Source organism: Equus przewalskii, chromosome 2 (genome assembly GCF_037783145.1).
Source record: "Equus przewalskii isolate Varuska chromosome 2, EquPr2, whole genome shotgun sequence".
NCBI classification, from domain to species: Eukaryota; Metazoa; Chordata; class Mammalia; order Perissodactyla; family Equidae; genus Equus; species Equus przewalskii.
In genome coordinates, this window is record NC_091832.1 from 36,981,473 (window position 1) to 37,000,839 (window position 19,367).

At 47.5% G+C, this 19,367-nt stretch overlaps 1 protein-coding gene across 9 annotated transcripts in view; it reads left to right on the forward strand.

The window, feature by feature from the left end:
• Window positions 1-369: 369 nt before the first annotated feature.
• Window positions 370-19,367, forward strand: part of ZBTB17 (zinc finger and BTB domain containing 17) — a 32,540-nt gene continuing 13,542 nt past the window's right edge. For 7 of the 9 annotated variants that reach the window (XM_070602292.1, XM_070602301.1, XM_070602251.1 and 4 more), the window contains exons 1-2: window positions 396-538; window positions 2,578-2,664. The gene's annotated coding sequence lies outside the window, so the exon portion shown is untranslated. Of the gene's footprint in view, window positions 539-2,577; window positions 2,665-19,367 lie in introns of all 9 variants that reach the window. The other 2 variants (XM_070602261.1, XM_070602276.1) reach the window with 2 other exon arrangements.

Genomic DNA, 19,367 nt, shown 5'->3' on the forward strand with positions numbered 1-19,367 from the left:
TCTCTCAGAGGAATCAGCATCTCCTTGCAATGTAACTTCTTAAGACGAGGTCATTTCACGCTCTCCAGGGAAAGCAGGATCAGCCTCATTCGAGGGGGAGGAGGGCTTTGGGGAGAAAAAAAAAAGGAAAACAATAAAAGCAAAAAGTTAAAAAAAAAAATACAACTATGTACTTGGGGGATTTGGGGAGAAAAAGCAGGAAAAAAAACAGAAGATTGGCAACAGTTGTTAGCTCAGGTGCTAATCTTTAAAAAAAAAAAAAAGAAAGAAGGCCAAGGAAGGGTTACAATGAGGACAATTCTCAGCGCCCAACTCCTGTAATACAGAACTTCTGGATAGGTAGGCGCATGCGCCTGTCCGCGATCCTCTGCAAGCCCCGGCGCTGCGCATGCGCCGGAAGTTGCAGCCGGGAAGCCAGCGAGGTCGGTTCCGCCCGACTCTAACATGGCGGCGCCCTTTGTCTGCTCTGAAGTGCCGTCCCCGGCCTGCTCGCGGCCGTGATGTACCTGCCTCGGCGGTGTGGTCCGGGACATGGCAGGTGAGGGTCAGCAAGCGCCCGGGGCCGGGGGAGTCCCGGGAGCCGGGCGGACGCGGCAGAGGATGGGGCGCGGCGGGACGCCGGGGACGGTTGTGTGGGGGAGGGGAGGGAAGTGAACTGGGAAGGGAACCTGGACCGAGGGAACCCCGCGGGGCAGGAGGGTGCGGGGCAGCTGGGCGGGGGGCGCCTCCGGGCCAGCAGGCGGGAGGGGGCGGGCCGACTGCCGTCCTGGCTAGGGAGCACGAGTCGCCTCCCGGGCTGGGTGACACCCTAGCTGGTAGCATCTCCGCCCCCGCCGCCCGGCTGTCACCGCCCCCTGACCCCGCGCACCGCAGCGAGTGGGCGTTCTGCAGCCGCGAGGTGGAGGGGTGCCGGGGCAGCGCCCAGCGGCCGGCCGGGCACAGGCCTGCAGGGCCTAGGAGGTGCCGGCAGAGTAGGAGGCCGACGCTGCCCTGCCAAGATTATTTCATTCATTCATTCATTCCTTCCTTCCTTCCTTCCACAGACGGTGCTTCAGCACCTGATAGGTTCTGAGGATAGAGCAAGTGATCCAGGCAGACTTGATCCTGGCGGTGTGACTAAAAGTGTTAATTGTGGAGTCGGGTGGCCCGAATTTGAATCCCAACTCTTTGCTTGCCAAGTGTGTCCTTGGCAGGTTAAGTCCTCGCTCTGTGCCTCGGTTTCCTCATCCTTAAAGCAGAGAGGATAATAAAATCTCCCTCCTAAGATTGTTATAAAGACTAAGTGAGTAATAGGTGGACAGTGTTGAGAACACTTCCTGACCAAAGTAAATGGTCTATATGTTTGTTGTGCCTATTATGTATTCATATCATCATCACCCAGAACTCAGAGACTCACGTGGGAGACGAATAGGCAATTCTGACACTGCTGTGATGGAAGAAAAACCCTCCTTGCTCTGGAAACGCAGAGTAGAGGCACCTCACTCTTCTAGGCGAACCCAAGGAGGCTCCTGCCTCCCAGGAAGCTGAGGCCTAAAGGATGCTTAGGGAAGGGGAGGCGGGGAGAAGGGGAGAGTATTCTCCGTCAAAGATGGAGTTTGTGAGAAAGCTCGGGGGCCTGTGTAATGACTGAATTAAGTTCTCTGTCTGGAGATAGAGATGACAGGTAAGACTGAAGAAGCAGGCTGTGGTCTGGTCCTAGGGGGCCTTGTAAACCTAGTTAAGGACTTTCAATTTTAGGTTAATGGGAAGCCATTCACATATCAGATATGTGGATTAGAATGATCACCCTGGCCAGGTGAAGAATGCATTAAAGAGTGTGGGCCTGGAGGCCAATTAAGAGGCTCCTAGAATAATCCAGGTGAGAAATGAGGATGGCATTGAGGTAGGTTAGAGGCAGAGGGTGGGGAGAGATGTTCTGGAGGTAGAATTGACCAAAGCTGGTAATTACTTAGATGAGGGAGTCAGGGGCAGGGAGGAGTCAAGATTGACCCCAAGTTTGTGACTGATGAGTAGTGATGCTGCTCAGTGTGATAGGGAACAGGATGGGGAGCAGGTTTGAGGAGGGAAGAGAAATTTAGTTTTGAACATGTTGACAGTAGGTGCCTGTAAAGCATTCAAGTGGAGCTGTCCAGTGGTGATCTAGCAGTTGTCATATATCAAAAGTCCCTAAAGTTATGGGAGGGGATGTGCTCACCTAGAGTGAGAGTATGAAACGAGAAGCAGAGTGTCTGGGACATGCCCGAGGGATGCTAATGCTGCAGTAATACGTGGGCACAGCCTCGTTGTTTCTGCTTATCAACACTGTATAAAGTCTTTGAGTAAATACGAGTTCCTGAGTGTAGAGACGGGGACTGGATTTATTCATCTTTGTGCCCCGAGTGTCCAGCAGAGCGTCTGGCATGCAGCAGGCCAGTAATGAGCCAATTTAACATTTGTTGAGCACTTACTCTGTGCTAGGCTCTGTGCTCAGTGCTCTGCATCTGCCTGTGTTTGATGGATGAATGAAAGGCCAGCTCTTAGGGAGCAGGGACCCTTCGAGTTCTCATCACGTTTTTCACTTGGGTGTCCTTGGTGCAGGTCATGAGCTGGAGGAGGAGAGCCAAGCTGGAGTATCCACAGACAAAGGGCCAGAAAAGAGTAGCCTGCGCTTCTTGGAAATCTGAGGTATGTCTTTAATACTCAAGGATGAAACAAACCAGGAGGTCAGTTTGGCCTTCTTCTTTAGGCTCAACGTGATTCAAATCACCCTTTCAAGGTAGCTTTTTCTTTAAAATTATATAGTGGTGACAAAACCCTAGCTAGTTCGGTTGGGAAATTGTTGATATCATTATTGTTGTTTTACCAACAAAGACCAGACTAGCTTAGTCACTGGGCAGTGCCTACACCTTGTTTTAATTAAGTACAATCTAAAATGTTCCAATAAAGCAATCTCAAAATACAGTGGCCAAAACAAAATAGGAGTTTATCTCTTGCCCCTTAGCAGTCTGGAAGTGGGCAGTGCAGAGCTGGCCGGGCAGCTCACTGTTCCGTGAAGCCATCCAGGAGGAGGATTCCACTGATAATGTGGCTCATCGTGCTCAAACCCAGGCTTCCATCTCATGGTCTGAGGTGGCTGCTCCAGCTCCTGCCATCGTGTATGCATTCCATCTGGCAGAAAGGGAAAGATAGAGCGGGGAGCACACGCTCATTCCTTTTAGGTTTCTGATGTTTAAAGATAGACGTTTTTGTACGTGTCCCCAAACATAAGCATCTGGTGAACAACCAAAGAACAAATCATGACTGTTCCAATGCTGGAGGGAAAGCTGGCTGAGAGAACCTGTCCTGTCTCCAGTGTGACTGGATTGCTGACTTTGGGGCGTGGGCCCAGCCTGAGGGGAGGTCACTGTGATGAAAGAAGCTGGGTGTGCTGCTCTGGCTTTGGGGAGGTTTGTGTTGCTTGGGCCCATGGAGTCCAGGCTTGTTGATGCATTCAGCGTTTTCTGCGCCCAGCGTGTCAGACACTGACTGGGCTAGGTGCTAGGGACGTGGAGATGCGTAGGACTGGACTCGGGAGCGAGGAGCTCTTAGCTGTATGGATAATCACAATGCAACGCAAAGAACACCGCGGAGGTCTCTTCACAAGTGTGTAGCACACAGGAGGGTGGTGGGCGGTGGCCGGCCCTCCCGAGCTGGGGAGTGGTGGAGCGAACGCTGTGTTTTGGATTGCTGGCTGGGAGGGTCCCCTCAGAAGGAGGCAGCGAGGACCCTCGAGTTGTGCGTGAATCCCCGCTTCCCTGCTGAGTGGCTCTGTGTCCTGAGGGCTGGTTACTGAATTGCTGTGCCTCAGTTTCCTCGTCTGTAAAACAGGGATAACAGTGTCCACCTCACAGGATTGTTCTGAGAACACACGCGATCAAGCCTGTAATCCACAGGGCCTGCTGTGCGAGTGGTGCAGCATGGCTGGAAGCCAGAGAGGCTGGTTAGGATTGCGGTGGAAAAACACCTGAACCCACGGGGAAGCCAGGCTGCCACCCTCCCTTGAGGCGGGGATTATCCGTGTTGTACACCGAGCGTCAAGGAGGGCTCTGTGCCCTCCCTGTTTTTCTCAGGAGTTCCACCATGCTTTCTAATTAAAGTTGTCGGTCTGTGGCTTCTCAGAGACCGTACTCTGAAAGGTCCGGTGAGGGGTCCTTTGGGAAGGGAAGGATTCCCTCTGCTTGTTTAATTCCCTTAAGCTAAATGCTTCTGGAAAGCCTTCTCTGAGCCCTGCCCAGCGCCCAGCCCCAGTTGGAGCCGCTCCTCCCTGATTCCTGGCTGTCCACACTGATCTCTGAATGCCTTCTCACCTCCTGTTGCAGTCGTAGGTGTTCTTGTCTGTCTCCCCGGTAGACCACAGCATTTTGCATGCAGGGACAGGGTCTCGTTTCTCCAGGTCTTCCCCCGTGTGTGCTCGTATCCTGGCACATAGCTGTGCTCAGTAAATGTTGTTGGATGGACGGGTGATCTGCCTTGATTGGCTGAAGAGGAACTGGCATTTGGGGCCGGAGAGAACTCCAGGGTGATGTGGGGTGGGTATGCTTTTGGTTGAAGAGAGAGGAGAACCTGATGGTTTATTTGGTATCTGGCTGTCATATGGGCTGGAGACATGGTGAACTATGACCTAAACTATGAGAAGATAGTTTCTTTGTCTTTCTGTCTTTTTCCAGTAGAGCAGGGTTTCTCAACCTTGACATTATTGACATTTGGGACTGGGTAAGTCTTTGTTGTGGGGCACTGTCCTGTGTCCTTTGGGATGTTTAGCTGCATTCCTGGCCTCTACCTATAGATGCCAGTAGTACCCACTTCCCTCCAGCTGTGACATCAGAAAATGTCCCCAGACGTTGTCAACTGATTTTGAGGCAAAATCGCCCCCACCTAAGAAGTCCTGCGGTGTAGGGTGCTGGCTAGAAGGAGGAGCTTCTACGTCAGACCTACCTGGACTCACGCTAGTTCTTAGACTTATTGGCTGTGTGGCTTTGGGCAAAGTACTTGACCTCTCTAAGCCTCAGTTTCCTCAGGTGTAAAATGGGGATGGTGATGCCCTCACATGTCACTTTACTGGGTGGAATTATTAATGAAGTAATGCGTGTAAAATGCTTAGTCGAGTCCCTGACTCCATAATTGGTAACTAGCATTGTTAGGTGTTGGTTAGGAGAGGATGACCCTTGAGAGGGATGAGAAAGAAAGTGTGCAGAGTTAAGGGAGAAAAATATGTTTGCTATGGGAATACATACACGAGGTGCAAAAATCAGAAGGTTCTAAAGAAGGTACTGTGGGAAGTAAGTCATCCCCCACGCCTGACCTGGTTCCCCTCCCAGATTACTGTGAATAGTGCCTGCGTGACCTTCCAGAGCTGTTCTGTGCATACATATGTCTGTAGGTATATATAGGAGGAGCGTTTTTTAAGAGTCAATCGGCTTGATTTGCAGCTCATAACTGAACCCTGCCAGTTCGAATGCTGAGAGGGCGGCCTCTGTGGGCCTTCAGAGTGTTAACAGTTTGCCGTGAGAAAGACCGGGTGGCCCACTCTCCTGGCCTGGAATTTCCCCGAGGATGGTGCCTGTGTGGGTGGCAGGGAGGTGCTCAGAGGTGGTGTCTGGCAGGGTGGTGGACACCGCATAAGGGAAGTGTCCTTAGAGAAAACGAAAGACTCCAAATACGCTTTGTGCATAAAGCATATTGTCCTGGAGACCATAACCTCCTTCTTTTCCTGGCCACAATTTTTAAATGATTGAAGTAATAGTGGTCATAGAGTAAGCATTTTAGCACTGAGTGATTTCAGCATTTGCTCCAGATGTGTGTGTTGAGTGTCAGCATAGGTGCCTGGCACTCTCTGAGGTCCCCGTGGGTATCAATAACTTAACAGTCCGAGGGCCAGTTAACGCTGACCTCAGTAGTGTAATCACAGATGCATGGAGAAGACCAGGGCCTGGGCTCTTAGTTCAAACCTGCTGGTTAGGAATTGGCGGAGATAAGCCTCGAGCCTCAAAGGAAGGAAGCAAAGGGCATGGTTAGAATTGACGGTTGTTCACTCACGTCTACGCAGCAGCAGAGGCTCAGAGGTGGCATTTCCAGCTGAGAATAGGGACCGGGCCAGAAAGCAGGCTTGGGGGGTTCATTGTATGCTTGGGGGTTTCATTGAATATGAAAAACATATTCAGCTTCTGGTCTTAAAAGGTCTGGCAGTAGAACCTCTGCCCTGCCCGCACCACTTCCTCCATGGGAACTGTGATCTGAGCCGTCACTGTCCCGTCCTGAATGGAAGGCTCCTGTGCCCAGTGGGGAGCTGGACTCCCGGGCTCAGAAGCCAGCTTGGTGAAGTGCTGCTCATTTCAGGAGTCTTGGGGCTGTTCGGGCCTGTCAGGGACTTTCCTGGTTTACTGTAACTCAAGTCAGCTGCCCAAGTTAATTCTTCAAAACATTGTTTAAAATCAGAAAGAACATTGTTTAATTTTGTAAATTGTTTTTGTTAGATATTGAGTAGATACAAAAAAATATGTACCGTATAAAGAATAAGGATACAAGGAACACCCATGTACCCATCACTCAGAGTGCCTCTCCCTGTCCCATCCCCACCCCACATAGTCACTGAGTTTTGCTTTCATCATTCTCTTGCCTTTCTTTATAGTTTTGCCACGTGTTTGTCCTGCTAAACAATGTCTTGTTTAATTTTGCATGTTTTTGAACTTAATATAATCCTGTCATTTTTTTAATGACTTAAATTTTTGCTTTACATATGTTCTTGAGATTAAAACATGTTGCTTATAGTTGTATTTCATTTTCGCTGATGCATAATGTTCCATTGTATGAGAATTTCTCTCTCGTTTCTCTTGCTGACGGACATTTGGGTCATTTCCATTGTTTTGCTGAGACAGACAGTGCTGCTGTGAGCGTTCCTGGGCCACACGTGTGCAGCCTGTCCAGAGTACCTCCCGGGACTGGCACTCACGCAGGGTGTGTGCGTCTTCGGTGTGACCGAGTAATACCAGATTGTTTCTAGAGTCGCTTCCCCAGTGTACTCTTCAACTGACAGTGTTGTTTGCTCCACATCCTCCCAACAACGGTGTTAACAGACTTGAAAATTTTTACGAATCTGATGGGAGTTCAGTGATGTCTCGTGGTTTTGATTTGCATTGTCCTGATTATCAGTGGGTTGAGCGTCTTTTCCTGTACTTACTGATCATTCAGGTTTCAGCTTCTCTGAAACAGCCACTTGAATCTTTTGCTCATTTTCCTATTGGATTGTTTGCCTTTTTATTATATATAGACTTCTTGTTTGTTTTTTTGGTTGCTAATCCTTTGTCAGTTATGTGTTGTAACTACCCACTTCCAGTTTGTGGCTTGTCTTTTCACTGTAGGTTTTTTTTTTAATGAACAGACATTCTTAATTTTAATGTCATTTATCAATTTTTTTCTTTTATGGTCAGCACTTTTTGTTCCTTTTTAAGAACTTCCTCCTGGGGCCGGCCCCATGGCTGAGTGGTTACGTTCCCGCGCTCTGCTTCGGTGGCCCAGGGTTTCACTGGTTCGGATCCTGGGTGTGGATCACTTGTCAGGCCACATTGAGGTGGCGTCCCACATGCTACTACTAGAAGGACCCACAACTAAAATATACAACTATGTACTGGGGGATTTGGGGAGAAAAAGCAGAAAAAAAGAAGACTGGCAAGTTGTTAGCTCAGGTGCCAATCTTTAAAAAAAAACAAAGAATTTCCTCCTTACTTCAAGTTTATGATATACTTCCCTATATATTGTCTTCCAAATATTTTATGATTTTGCCTATTTTTATTTATTTATTTATTTTTTTGAGGAAGATCAGCCCTTAGCTAACTGCTGCCAATCCTCCTCTTTTTTGCTGTGAAAGACTGGCCCTGAGCTAACATCCGTGCCTATCTTCCTCTGTTTTATATGTGGGACGCCTGCCACAGCATGGCTTGCCAAGCGGTGCCATGTCCACACCCAGGATCTGAACCAGTGAACCCTGGGCCACTGAAGCAGAACGTGCACACACAACTGCTGCGCCACCAGGCCCCTGATTTTGACTTTTACATTAAGGTCTTTAGTCCACTTAAAATTATTTTTATGTATGGTGTGAGATAAAGAGCTGATTTCTTTTTTTCTTTTGTAAGTGTACCAAATTGTCCCAGCACTATTTATTGAAAAAAATGCATTCCTTTCATGTGGATCTGTAAGTGTCACCAGTAACCATTATCATATAGCAAGTGTCCACAAATGTGTGGGTCTGTTTCTGGGCTCTTTACTGTTTGTTCTCTCTCTCTGTGCCAATACCACAGTGACTTAATGGCTAAATTTTTATATAACAATTCTTGGTATCTAAGGCCTTGACTCTTTGCTCTTCCATCTTCATTTTAAATATTTTATTTTTCCTTTTTCTTCCAAAGCCCCTGGTACATAGTTGTGTATTTTTAGTTGTGGGTCCTTCTAGTTGTGACATGTGGGACGCTGCCACAGCATGGCTTGATGAGCGGTGCCATGTCTGCGCCAAGGATCCAAACTGGCAAAACCCTGGGCTGCCAAAGCAGGGAGCATGAACTTAACCACTCTCAAGGGAGATTTGACCTCCTCCATTTGGCACCAAGATTTGTTACAGGCAGTTTTCTGTGCAGTCTTCTTTCCGCTGAGGTGTAACCCTTTGGGGCCCCGGCTGTATTCTGGAAGTCCCTCTTTGAGACCTCCATCCCTGGGGGGAGGGGAGCTCAGGCTTGCTCAGTTCTGCAAATGCCCTGAATACCCACCCTCCAAACTCCGCTTGCTCTCTGGATTCCGGCCTTTGCTGAACTTTTTTTGACCTCTCAGTATTCCTTACTGACTTGCCAGTTCTTTGGTGAGTTTTAAAAGATGTCTTACAGTTTTTCTTCGGCATTTGTAGCTGTTTGCAGTGAGAGTCGGCTAGGGTACCTGGTGTGCCATGCTTCCAGAGATTAAAATGTTTCCGAGTTTTAATTTTGTGTTTCATCTGGCAGCAGCAAACGATGAAGATGAGAACTAAGACTTACTAATGTTCACTTGTGGCTTTTATAAGATGTTTTGTAGCACTCCTTAGTATAAGGAAAGGGAGTTAGTGCCAATTAATGACAGAGAATTTGCCCTTTGGGGACAGACTAAGGATCTCTTGAGCCTAGTATTCCGAGTCTGTCCCTGGAAGTTTAGTCCTTGTCTAAATGGAAAGGGCACACCTTTCCGAGTATGATGGACTTGGCCTTGAATCTGGCATGTGAGTGAGACCTAGGGCAGGGGACAACCTCTCTCAGCCTCGATTTGCTCATCTGCACAGTGGGGTGATCATTTGAATATCCTCCTCCCAGGATTATTGTGGGTATTGATGAGGTAGCGTTTATATGTGAAACACAGGGCGTAGGTTGCCATAGCAGCTACTCTGCTTATTCCCTTCGGGGCCTCTATTGCTGGGGTTCTCTCCGCATGCTGCTGCCCTTGGAAACGACGGCCCTGTGATTTCTCTGTCAGGACCCTCCCCTTGAGTGCACAGCATGGTGGACCTTACTGTTAGCAAGGCTGTGATTTCTCTGTCAGGACCCTCCCCTTGAGTGCACAGCGTGGTGGGCCTTACTGTTAGCAAGGCCGTGTTCTCTGGGCACAGTCCCACCATCCTTTACCAAGACCCACAATTTCCTTAGAACCGGGTGAAATACTCCATCACGTTGGGAAATGTAGCCTTTGCACCGAGGACTCTCTCATCAGTCACTCACATCCAATCACTAATTTTTACCCAACCAATGAATGCATTAAAAATTTGCACCAAGGGACTGGCCCAGTGGCGCAGCGGTTAAGTGCACACGTTCCGCTTCGGTGGCCCGGGGTTCGCTGGTTGGGATGCTGGGTGCAGACAAGTCACCGCTTGGCACGCCATGCTGTGGCAGGCATCCCACATATAAAGTAGAGGAAGATGGGCACGGATGTTAGCTCAGGGCCAGTCTTCCTCAGCAAAAAGAGGAGGATTAGCAGCAGGTAGCTCAGGGCTAATCTTCCTTAAAAAAAAAAAATTTTGCACCAATATTGGCAGGCTGCCATCCAGACACAGTGTACCATTTTATGCCCCCGGTTGCTGGGAACATGTCCTGGCCCACAGTGGAAACTGTCAGTCTTGTAAATCTTTGCCAGTCTGAGACTAGAAGTGGTATCTTGTGCTTATTTATATTTCTTTGATTATTAGTAAGGTCAAACATCTTTTGTCTTTTCTTTTTTTTTTTGAGGAAGATTAGCCCTGAGCCGACATCTGCTGCCAATCCTCCTCTTTTTGCTGAGGAAGACTGGCCCTGAGCTAAGATCCATGCCCATCTTCCTCTACTTTATATGTGGGACGCCTGCCACAGCATGGCTTGCCGAGAGGTGCCATGTCCGCACCGGGAATCCGAACTGGCAAACCCTGGGCCGCCGAAACGGAATGTGCGCACTGAACTGCTGCACCACCGGGCTGGCCTGAACATCTTTTTTCTGTATGGAGTATATTGACCACTTGTATTTCTTCTTTTATGAATTTCCTGTTCATTTCTTTGACTCGTTCTTCTGTTGGGAGATTTTTTTCTTGTTGATTAATTTTTTATAACAGCTTTATTGAGATGTTCACATACCATACAATTCACCCATTTAAAGTGTACAATTTGAAATGTGGATGTAAATGGAATCAGGCAACTTACGGCCTTTTATGACTGGCTTCTTTCAGTTAGCATAATATTTTCAAGGTTTGTTCATGCTGTAGCATGTATCAGTACTTTTTTAATGTCAAATAGGATTCCATTGTATGGACATACTGCGTTTTATTTCCCATTCGTCACTCGATGGCCATCTGTAGTAGTTTCCACCTTTCAACTGTTATGCACAATGCTGCTGTGAACATTTGTGTTGACGCAGTTGTGTGGAGCTTTTGTGTGGACATATGCTTTCATAGTTGATTAGTTTTAAGAGCCTTTTGTATATCAGGACTATTAACCCTTGTTTACCATATAGGCTGTAAATATTTTCCCTTAGTTTATATTTGCGTTTGGGAAGTTGGGAAGATAAGGGTAATGTGAATGAAACAGAACATTTATATTTCTGAGTGGTCTTTCATACCCTCGGAATTAAGTTTGTGTACCCCCACTTCCCCACCGCCACCCCACTAAGCAGCCCCTTGGGGCTGGCCTGCACACCTTACAGTGTGTCCGGGTGTCGCACATGCTCCGTCTGTGTCTCTGTCTGTTTCTGTCTGTCTTTCTCTCTCTTTCTTTGTCTCTGTCTCTCTCAGGCTGCCTGCCTTAGGACCAGGAACCAGGGAGCACTTGCGCGTGGTTTCCAAGTTTTTCTCAGAAGCTTGCACTTCAGAGTGGCTGGCTGAGAACCCGCCAGGGTTGCAAGTCATCATTAAAAGGCTTCCAGCAGCTTTGCTGGGTCACGCTGCTGCCGCAGGTGGAGGGGATTTGCCGGGCCGAGGCGGCAGCACTCTGACAAGGGCGAGCGCTGGGGCCCTGGGCTGCCCGGAAACGCTGTTCTAGAACAGCACCTGGGCATCTGGGTTTGAGGGGCCCCGCAGTCTTAGAAAGGTGGAAATTGAGACATTGAGTTCTTGCCCACTTTTTATCCAGGCCTAATGTAAATTTTTGAGATCCCCCAAAATATTCCTCTAAAATATCCTTGTAGTCATTTAGTTTTTCTCAGTCAAGTTTTACAGAATATTAACTTGAGTTTAATCCTGTTTGGAGCAGTCCCTGTACGATCCGATGCTGGCTTTTGCTACGTGTAGTTCACAGTTGATGTTCGTGTCCTATCCAGTTCACGTTCATAGTTGGAAATCTGGAGATTTCCAGAGTAGGGACAGTTTTAAATGAAAAATATCTGCTAAATGGTAGGTAAATATCTCATTTTTTTTTTTTGTGACGAAGATTCACCCCGAGCTAACATCCGTTGCCTATCCTCCTTTTTTGCTTGAGGAAGATTAGCCCTGAGCTAATGTCTATGCCAGTCTTCCTCTACTTTGTGTGTGGGATGCCTCCGCAGCATGGCTGATGAGCAGAGTAGGTCCGCACCTGGGATCCGAACCTGCGCCACCCAGGCCACCGAAGCAGAGTGGTGGAACTTAACCACTTGGCCGTGGGGCCAGCCCTGGGAAATACCTCATTTTGATTGTCACTCACATGCTATCTGTTATACTTCTGATGCATCCATTTGTAATCTAGCAATCTTATTAATGAAATCATTTACTCAACATTTATTAAATCTTAACACTAGAAGTGTCCTTAGCAGTCCTCATTCCTAATGAGGAAGCAAATCCAGAAAAAAAATCTGTCACGTGAAAAGCACATGCTACATTAAATCCAAATACATCCACTTCCAAACAATTGGTATTCAACCTACTGTTTTCTTTCGGCATGGATTCTTTTTTTTTTTTTTAAGATTTTATTTTTTTCCTTTTTCTCCCCAAAGCCCCCCGGTACATAGTTGTATATTTTTACTTGTGGGTCCTTCTAGTTGTGCTATGTGGGATGCTGCCTCAGCATGGCTGGATGAGTGCTACCATGTCTGTGCCCAGGATCCAAACCAGTGAAACCCTGGGCTGCCAAAGTGGAGTGTGTGAACGTAACCACTTGGCCATGGGGCCAACACAACCCCTTGTGTTGGATTTTTTTTTTTTTTTTTTAGGAAGATTAGCCCTGAGCTCACTACTGCCAATCCTCCTCTTTTTTGCTCAGGAAGACTGGCCCTGAGCTAACATCTGTGCCCATCTTCCTCTACTTTGTATATGGAACCCCTATCACAGCATGGTTTTTGCCAAGCAGTGCCATGTCCACACCCAGGATCCGAACTGGCAGACCCCACGCTGCCGAGAAGCGGAACGTGCACACTTAACCACTGTGCCACCAGGCCGGCCCTGGCTTGTATTCTTGATCTTCACTAGTATCATGGGACAACTAATCCTTCCTTTGGAAGTGTCATGTTCTGTGTTGTTTCTCAATGAAAGCCTCGTTGCTCTCCCAAAATCATGGTGTTTTTTGTGGAAAGGAAGCGGCTTTCTCCGGCCGGCCCGGTGGCGTAGTGGTTAAGTTTGCATGCTCCACTTCGGAGGCCTGAGGTTCGCCGGTTTGCATCCTGGGTGCGGACCTACACACCGCTCATCAAGCCATGCTGGGGCAGCATCCCACATACAAGCAGCAGAAGGACTTACAACTAGGATGTACAACTATGTGCTGGGGCTTTGGGGAGAAAACAAAAAAAAAGAGGAAGATTCACAACAGATGTTCCTTACCAAAAAAGAAGGAAAAAAGAAAGTGGCTTTCTTTTTCAAAAGTATCAAGTCTGAAGCCCCTCTGCCTCGTGTTGCCATTGCTGTTGGTGGAGTGAGCAGTGCGGTGTGCAGGAGCTCTTCCTGGTCTGTTTTCAGGCTGAAACTTGGTCTGTGCTGCGTGCCTGGATTACTGATGAGATTTTACGTCCATTTTTCGAAGATAGGGTTAGAGCATTAGGTTCCCCTTTTTTTTTTAATTTAGCAATATTGCTGGCATGGGTTTATATGTAATAATAGGAATGATGATGGCGAACAGTAACTTTTTGAAGTGGAAGCTTTGATTATCATCCTATTTTACAGAAAGGAAATTGAGGCGCAGAGATGAAGTACTCTTGCTCAAGGTACTTAACTAGCCTTGGGTCAGTTCCAAGCCCAGAGCTTTAACTGGTCCAGGGAAGTCAGTAAACTCCCTGAAGTCGCATGCAGAACTCTGCGTGTGTGCGCACGTCTCCCTCCCTGGAGAGGTCGTCTTCAGCTTCATCACAGTGTCACAGGGCTTCACTGGTGTCTGAAAAAGGCGACCAGCTGCTCTTCTAGGGGATTTTCAATTTTGTCCCCTTAAGGAATTTTTGCTCATAAAGTTTTCCCGAGTGACACATTCTTTGTGCAAATTACAATAATTTTCCATTTCCCTTATGAGAATTTTTTTCCTGTTGAGATGTTGTCTGTCACCAGGTCTTCTAGAAAATATCTTAAAGGTTTTATCGTAAATAGAAACGAAGGAGCTCTGACTTTGTAGGCATTTTCTTCTTTCTTTCCCCTTTTCTTCCTTTTTTTACTTTCTCAGTTTTAATTTTTTTTTTTTTTTGATGAGGAAGATTAGCCCTGAGCTAACATCTGTTGCCAGTCTTCCTCTTTTTGCTTGACGAAGAATGTCCCTGAGCTAACATCGGTGCCAGTCCTCCTCTATTTTGTATGTGGGACACTGGCACAGCATGGCTGCTGACAAGTGGTGTATGTCCGTGCCCAGGATCCGAACCCACGAACCCCAGGCTGCTGAAGTGGAGTGTGCGAACTTAACCACTATGTCACCCAGCTGGCCCCTCAGTTTTAATTTTTTAATAGGTGATATTTACAAATGGTAAAACAAAAAATAGAGATGGAGTACACAGTGAAGAGTATAACTGCTTTCCACCGCTCCCTGCTATGCAAGGATCCCCTTACCAGTTCCTTATATGTCCGGCCAGAGACCTGGATGCTTTCTTTTAGATGTGAAGAAGAGATATGAATTCTCAGCCTGGGTTTGTGGTTTTGGACAAACAGCATGGCCTAGTTTCCTTTAGGAAGAGCCAGATACTGGGGCTGGCCCCGTGGCCGAGTGGTTAAGTTCGTGCGCTCCGCTGCAGGCGGCCCAGTGTTTCGTTGGTTCGAATCCTGGGCGCGGACATGGCACTGCTCATCAAACCATGCTGAGGCAGCATCCCACATGCCACAACTAGAAGGACCCACAACGAAGAATATACAACTATGTACCGGGGGGCTTTGGGGAGAAAAAGGAAAAAAATTAAATCTTTAAAAAAAAAAAAGGAAGAGTCAGGTACTAAATGTTAAAGGACTTGGAGCCACTCCAAGAAGAGGCGCTTAGAACTTTCAAAGGCTGTTATAATATTTAGTGGGAGGGCCACGTACACAGCCTACTCAGAAAGATCCATGTAAGCATGTGGTGGATTCTGGGCACCAGCTAAACCCTCCCAGTGCCAGTTGGGGGTGACATTGTCCCATTTTTTGTATCCTAAGGGTCCAGAGCTGTGGGACTTCCTAACTTGTTTTTCTGCTTCTGGTCTCTCCCTTTCAGTCTGTTCTCTATACTCCTGCAGCCAGAGTAACTTTCAGAAATGTCAGCCAAACCGTGGCCCTCTCTTGCTTAACTGCCTGGCCAGGCTCTTGACTGCCGAGGATGAGTGCTGAGGCCTGGTGTGGTGGGCATGGCCTCATGTGCCTGGCTCTAGCCTGTCCCCCCAGCTGCATTTCTCACCACTTTCGCCCCACTTATGAGGAGGTGTGCTGTCCCCGCTCCGCGGGTCCCCCAAGCATGCATGCCATTCTTTGTCATGCATGCACACCATTGCCTGTATGTCCTTGCCTTTGGTCATGTGTCTTTTTAGATGTGGCTAGGTACCATATCCTCCCAGGGGTGGCACCTTTTCAGCACTCATCAGAGGTTAGTGATAAAGTCGAGTCTTTCTCCCCTGGTGGAAGGTCCTTGAGGGTGGGTGCTCAGAGAGCCTCGGCCTTATCCCCGTGGAGCAACAGCTCCCCGCAGGACGCCTGCACTGGGTAGTGCTCTGCAGTTGACTTTGAACTGCATGTCTGCTTCACTGTCCTCTCAGCCCACCAAGAACGAAGATTGGACCCCTGAATCCGTCTGTACTTAACTTGAGTGGGCGATTCTTCTCAGGCTTTCTGCTCTGAGTCTCATGATAACAGAGGCCTGACAGCAGAGGTTGGAAGCCAGATGGGAACAAAGTGTGTGTGCTTTCTTGTCGTGTTCTACCAGGCTTGGCCACCACCGACTGCGTTCCCCAGGCTTTGACCAGCTGCCTGGCCAGAGGGGAGCCACGTGCTTAACTGGTCAAGAGAGTTCACTTGGGATCACCTTGTTTGTTTTGTTTTAATTCATTTTTCCCCTTTTTGTTTCACTGTGTATTATTATTTTTTTCAGTTATTTTATTGAGGTCATACTGGTTTATAACATTGTGTCACTTCAGCTGTACATTATTAATATCAGTTTCTGTATAGACTGCATCGTACTCACCACCAACAGTCTAGTTTTTATCCGTCACCATTCTTACGTGCCCCTTTACCCCTTTCACCTACAACCCTACCCCCTTCCCCTCTGGTAACCACTAATCTGTTCTCTTTGTCCATGTGTTTCTCTGTCTTCTACATATGAGTGAAATCATGCAGTGTTTGTCTTTCTCTGTCTGGCTTATTTTGCTTAACATAATACCCTCAAAGTCTACCCATCTTGTTGCAAATGGGACAATTTTGTCTTTTTTTTATGGTTGAGTAGTATTCCATTGTATATATATATACCACATCTTCTTTATCCACTGATCAGTCGATGGACATTTGGGTTGCTTCCATGTCTTGGCTGTCGTGAATTATGCTGCAGTGAACATAGGGGTGTATAAACCTCTTCAAATTGTTTATTTCATGTTCTTTGGATAAATACCCGGTAGGGGTAGCTGGATCACACGGTATTTATATTTTTAGTCTTTTGAAGAATCTCCACACTGTTTTCCGTAGTGGCCGCACCAGTTTGCATTCCCACCAGCAGTGTATGAGGGTGCCCTTTTTTCCACACCCTCTCCAACATTTGTGTTTAACTGTATGTTAGTCACAGACTTGTGTTAGAGAATATCTAATTCCACTTTTGCCGATATTTGCACAATACTTCCTATTTTTCATTTATCTTCTTTAATGCTCACAATCATCATGTATATGGTGTTTTTCCTATTTATTGGGTGAGCAGTCCAGAACTCAGAGAAGCTTGCCTGAGGCCACCTTAGTAAGATTGGAGCCGGGATTCAAATGCATGTCCTTTGATTCTGAGTCCGTTGGTCTTTATCTTCTTTATCCAGTATTCACGTCCATGGAGATCCCATTCTGTCGGTGGCTTTAATTATCTCTCCTTTAGACATCTCAACTGTAGTTGGCCAAAACAGAACTCTGGCTTTTCCCTACCAAATCTCTGCCCCACCATCATTCCTCATCTCAGTGAATGACACCGCCACTCAGCCGGTTTCTCAGGCTGAAGCTTTTAGTGTCCTCCTTGACTCCTTTCTTTTCTCACAACCCACATCTACTTGCTCAGCTAATTTTGTTGGCTCTACCGAAACATATCCCTAATCTGACTGCTTCTCGCCTTTCCTGCTGCCACGTTTGTGGAGGCCACTTCCATCTCTTGCTTCTCTACGGGGGTTCCTGTATCCACTCTTGCCACCTTGCAGTCACTCGTCTGCTCTCAACTCTTCTAGAGCATCCCAGGATACCTAGAAGAAACCCCAAAGTCTCCCTTGCCTCTAAGGCCCTGAGTGGTCTCAGTCAGTGCTGCTGCCGGCCCTGGCTCTTCTCACTCCCCCACCCTCCCCTGCTCTCCAGGCACGCTGGTCCACGCCTGTCACAGGGCCTCTGCATTTGCTCTTTGTGTCTGTCACGGTCCCTGGGCTAATGGTGGCATGGCTCGCTCTTGCACTTCATTCAGGTCTTTGCTTAAATGTCACCTCCTCAGAGAGGTCCTCCGTGACCCTTTTAAAAAGTATTAAATAGCCTCTGCCTCTCCGACCCCTCAGCTTGCTTTAGTTTTCTTCATAGCACTCAGTACGTGACATACATATTATATCGACTTATTACCTGTCTTCCCCCCTGGGCTCGAGGTTCCAATACAGCACCTAAGACAAGCAGAGAGTCAGCACTCGTTAAGCGTGTGTGAAATTCTTTAGTCTTTTCTCTATGTCTGTTTCCTAATTTATGGGCTGAGAACCCCTCGAGGGGAACGTATGAGTAGTTGTGCGGGTGTATCACACTGTGAATTTTCTGTATATTGGGGGAGATTTCTCATTCATGTATATAGAATTGTTTCTCAAATACATATAGATGCCGTTGTGATTAATAAGACTGAAACTCATTTTTCATAGTGGTTTTTGTCTACTATTCTCTCAGTTAACAAGCACCAAAAGTACAATTATCATTTTGTAAGGGTCCACAGACTATTTTGATCTTGAATTAGTCATACTCAAAAAGGTCAGGAATCGTCACTCTATACAATGCCCGTTCCCCAACTTGATTTGTAACCATTTGAGAGCAAGGTCCTGGGGTAGGTGCTGTAAACAGTTGTAAGGAAGAATTAAGAAGTCATCCCACCCAGCAGTGAGTTTATTAAACTCGGTACAGGGGAGACGAGGCACCTTAGCGGTGTAATTTCAGGCTGTGTCGGTGTGTCACCACTGCTCAGGGAGAATGGGGGGTGGGGGGGCGCAGGGTGTTGGGAGAATGATCAGACACCCTGCAAATCCCAGATGTTCTAACTTTGTCTTTTTGGTAGCAAGGCCTTTAATTTGCTCTGTGTCAAGCTTCAGGAGCCCCCGGAGCAAGTGCCAGCATAGTGGATTCTAAACTGGGATGGACGCACTGGGATGCAGGATGGCACTTTCTTCCGGGCCAGCCAGCCCTCCCGCTCAGCCCTATTCCTAGAGCCTTGGGGGTCCCTCAGGGGTCAGGCGCCGGGATGCCCACTCCCTCTTCAGAAGTGTGGTTAAATCTCAGAAACAGTGAAAGTTGTATAGTTTGTAAAGCAAAGTCAATATCACAATTTAATTTTATATTTAGATATTATGTTTAGATTTTAAAAAACAATGTATTTTATAACACAAACTTCAGCAAAGAAATTACTACCGAATCCTGGCTGGTGGGATTATGTAGAGTGATTTTCAGAGCGGGGGCCACTATCCAGTAGAAGAGGAAGTATCAAAATGTGGGGCTCTTGGGAAGGGCTGAGTCAGGTTTGTATGCTTATCTAAAGGGTAAATTGATGTTACAAGTTCGAGAAACACAAACTTAATCTAAGAGCTGTTTGCTGGGCAGGGAGGAAAGTGCCAGAAGGGCTGGTTTTGTTGACATTTGCGTCTCTGCCAGGCTGCGCTGAGAAGGGGTGAGTTTTCACACCGGGCGGGTGGTGGGATTGGGCAGGTAAGTTTCATGTTTTCAAGGCTGGCCTGCTGTGAATTTCGATTTCCTCGGCCTGAGTCTTTGTGTGCTAAGCTGTAAACAGGAGCCACCTGCATTTCCAGAAAATCAGGACTGCTGAGCAACTGGAAGCCAAATGGTGGTTCCTCTCACCTGCTTCAGGCGCCTCAAGGCCCCTGGACACGAGATAGCTGTGTCATGTCCAGGCCTGCAGCTGGCACAGCATATTCTGGGAGCCAGGGACTGCTGTTTGTCAAGATCAGCATCTCCTTGTGGTAGGCCAGTTTTTCCCTGGCTTAATGGCTTCCCCCTGGGTGGGAGTTTGGGAACGCTGCCTGCAGTTTAGTGCTTGCTGATAACCTGG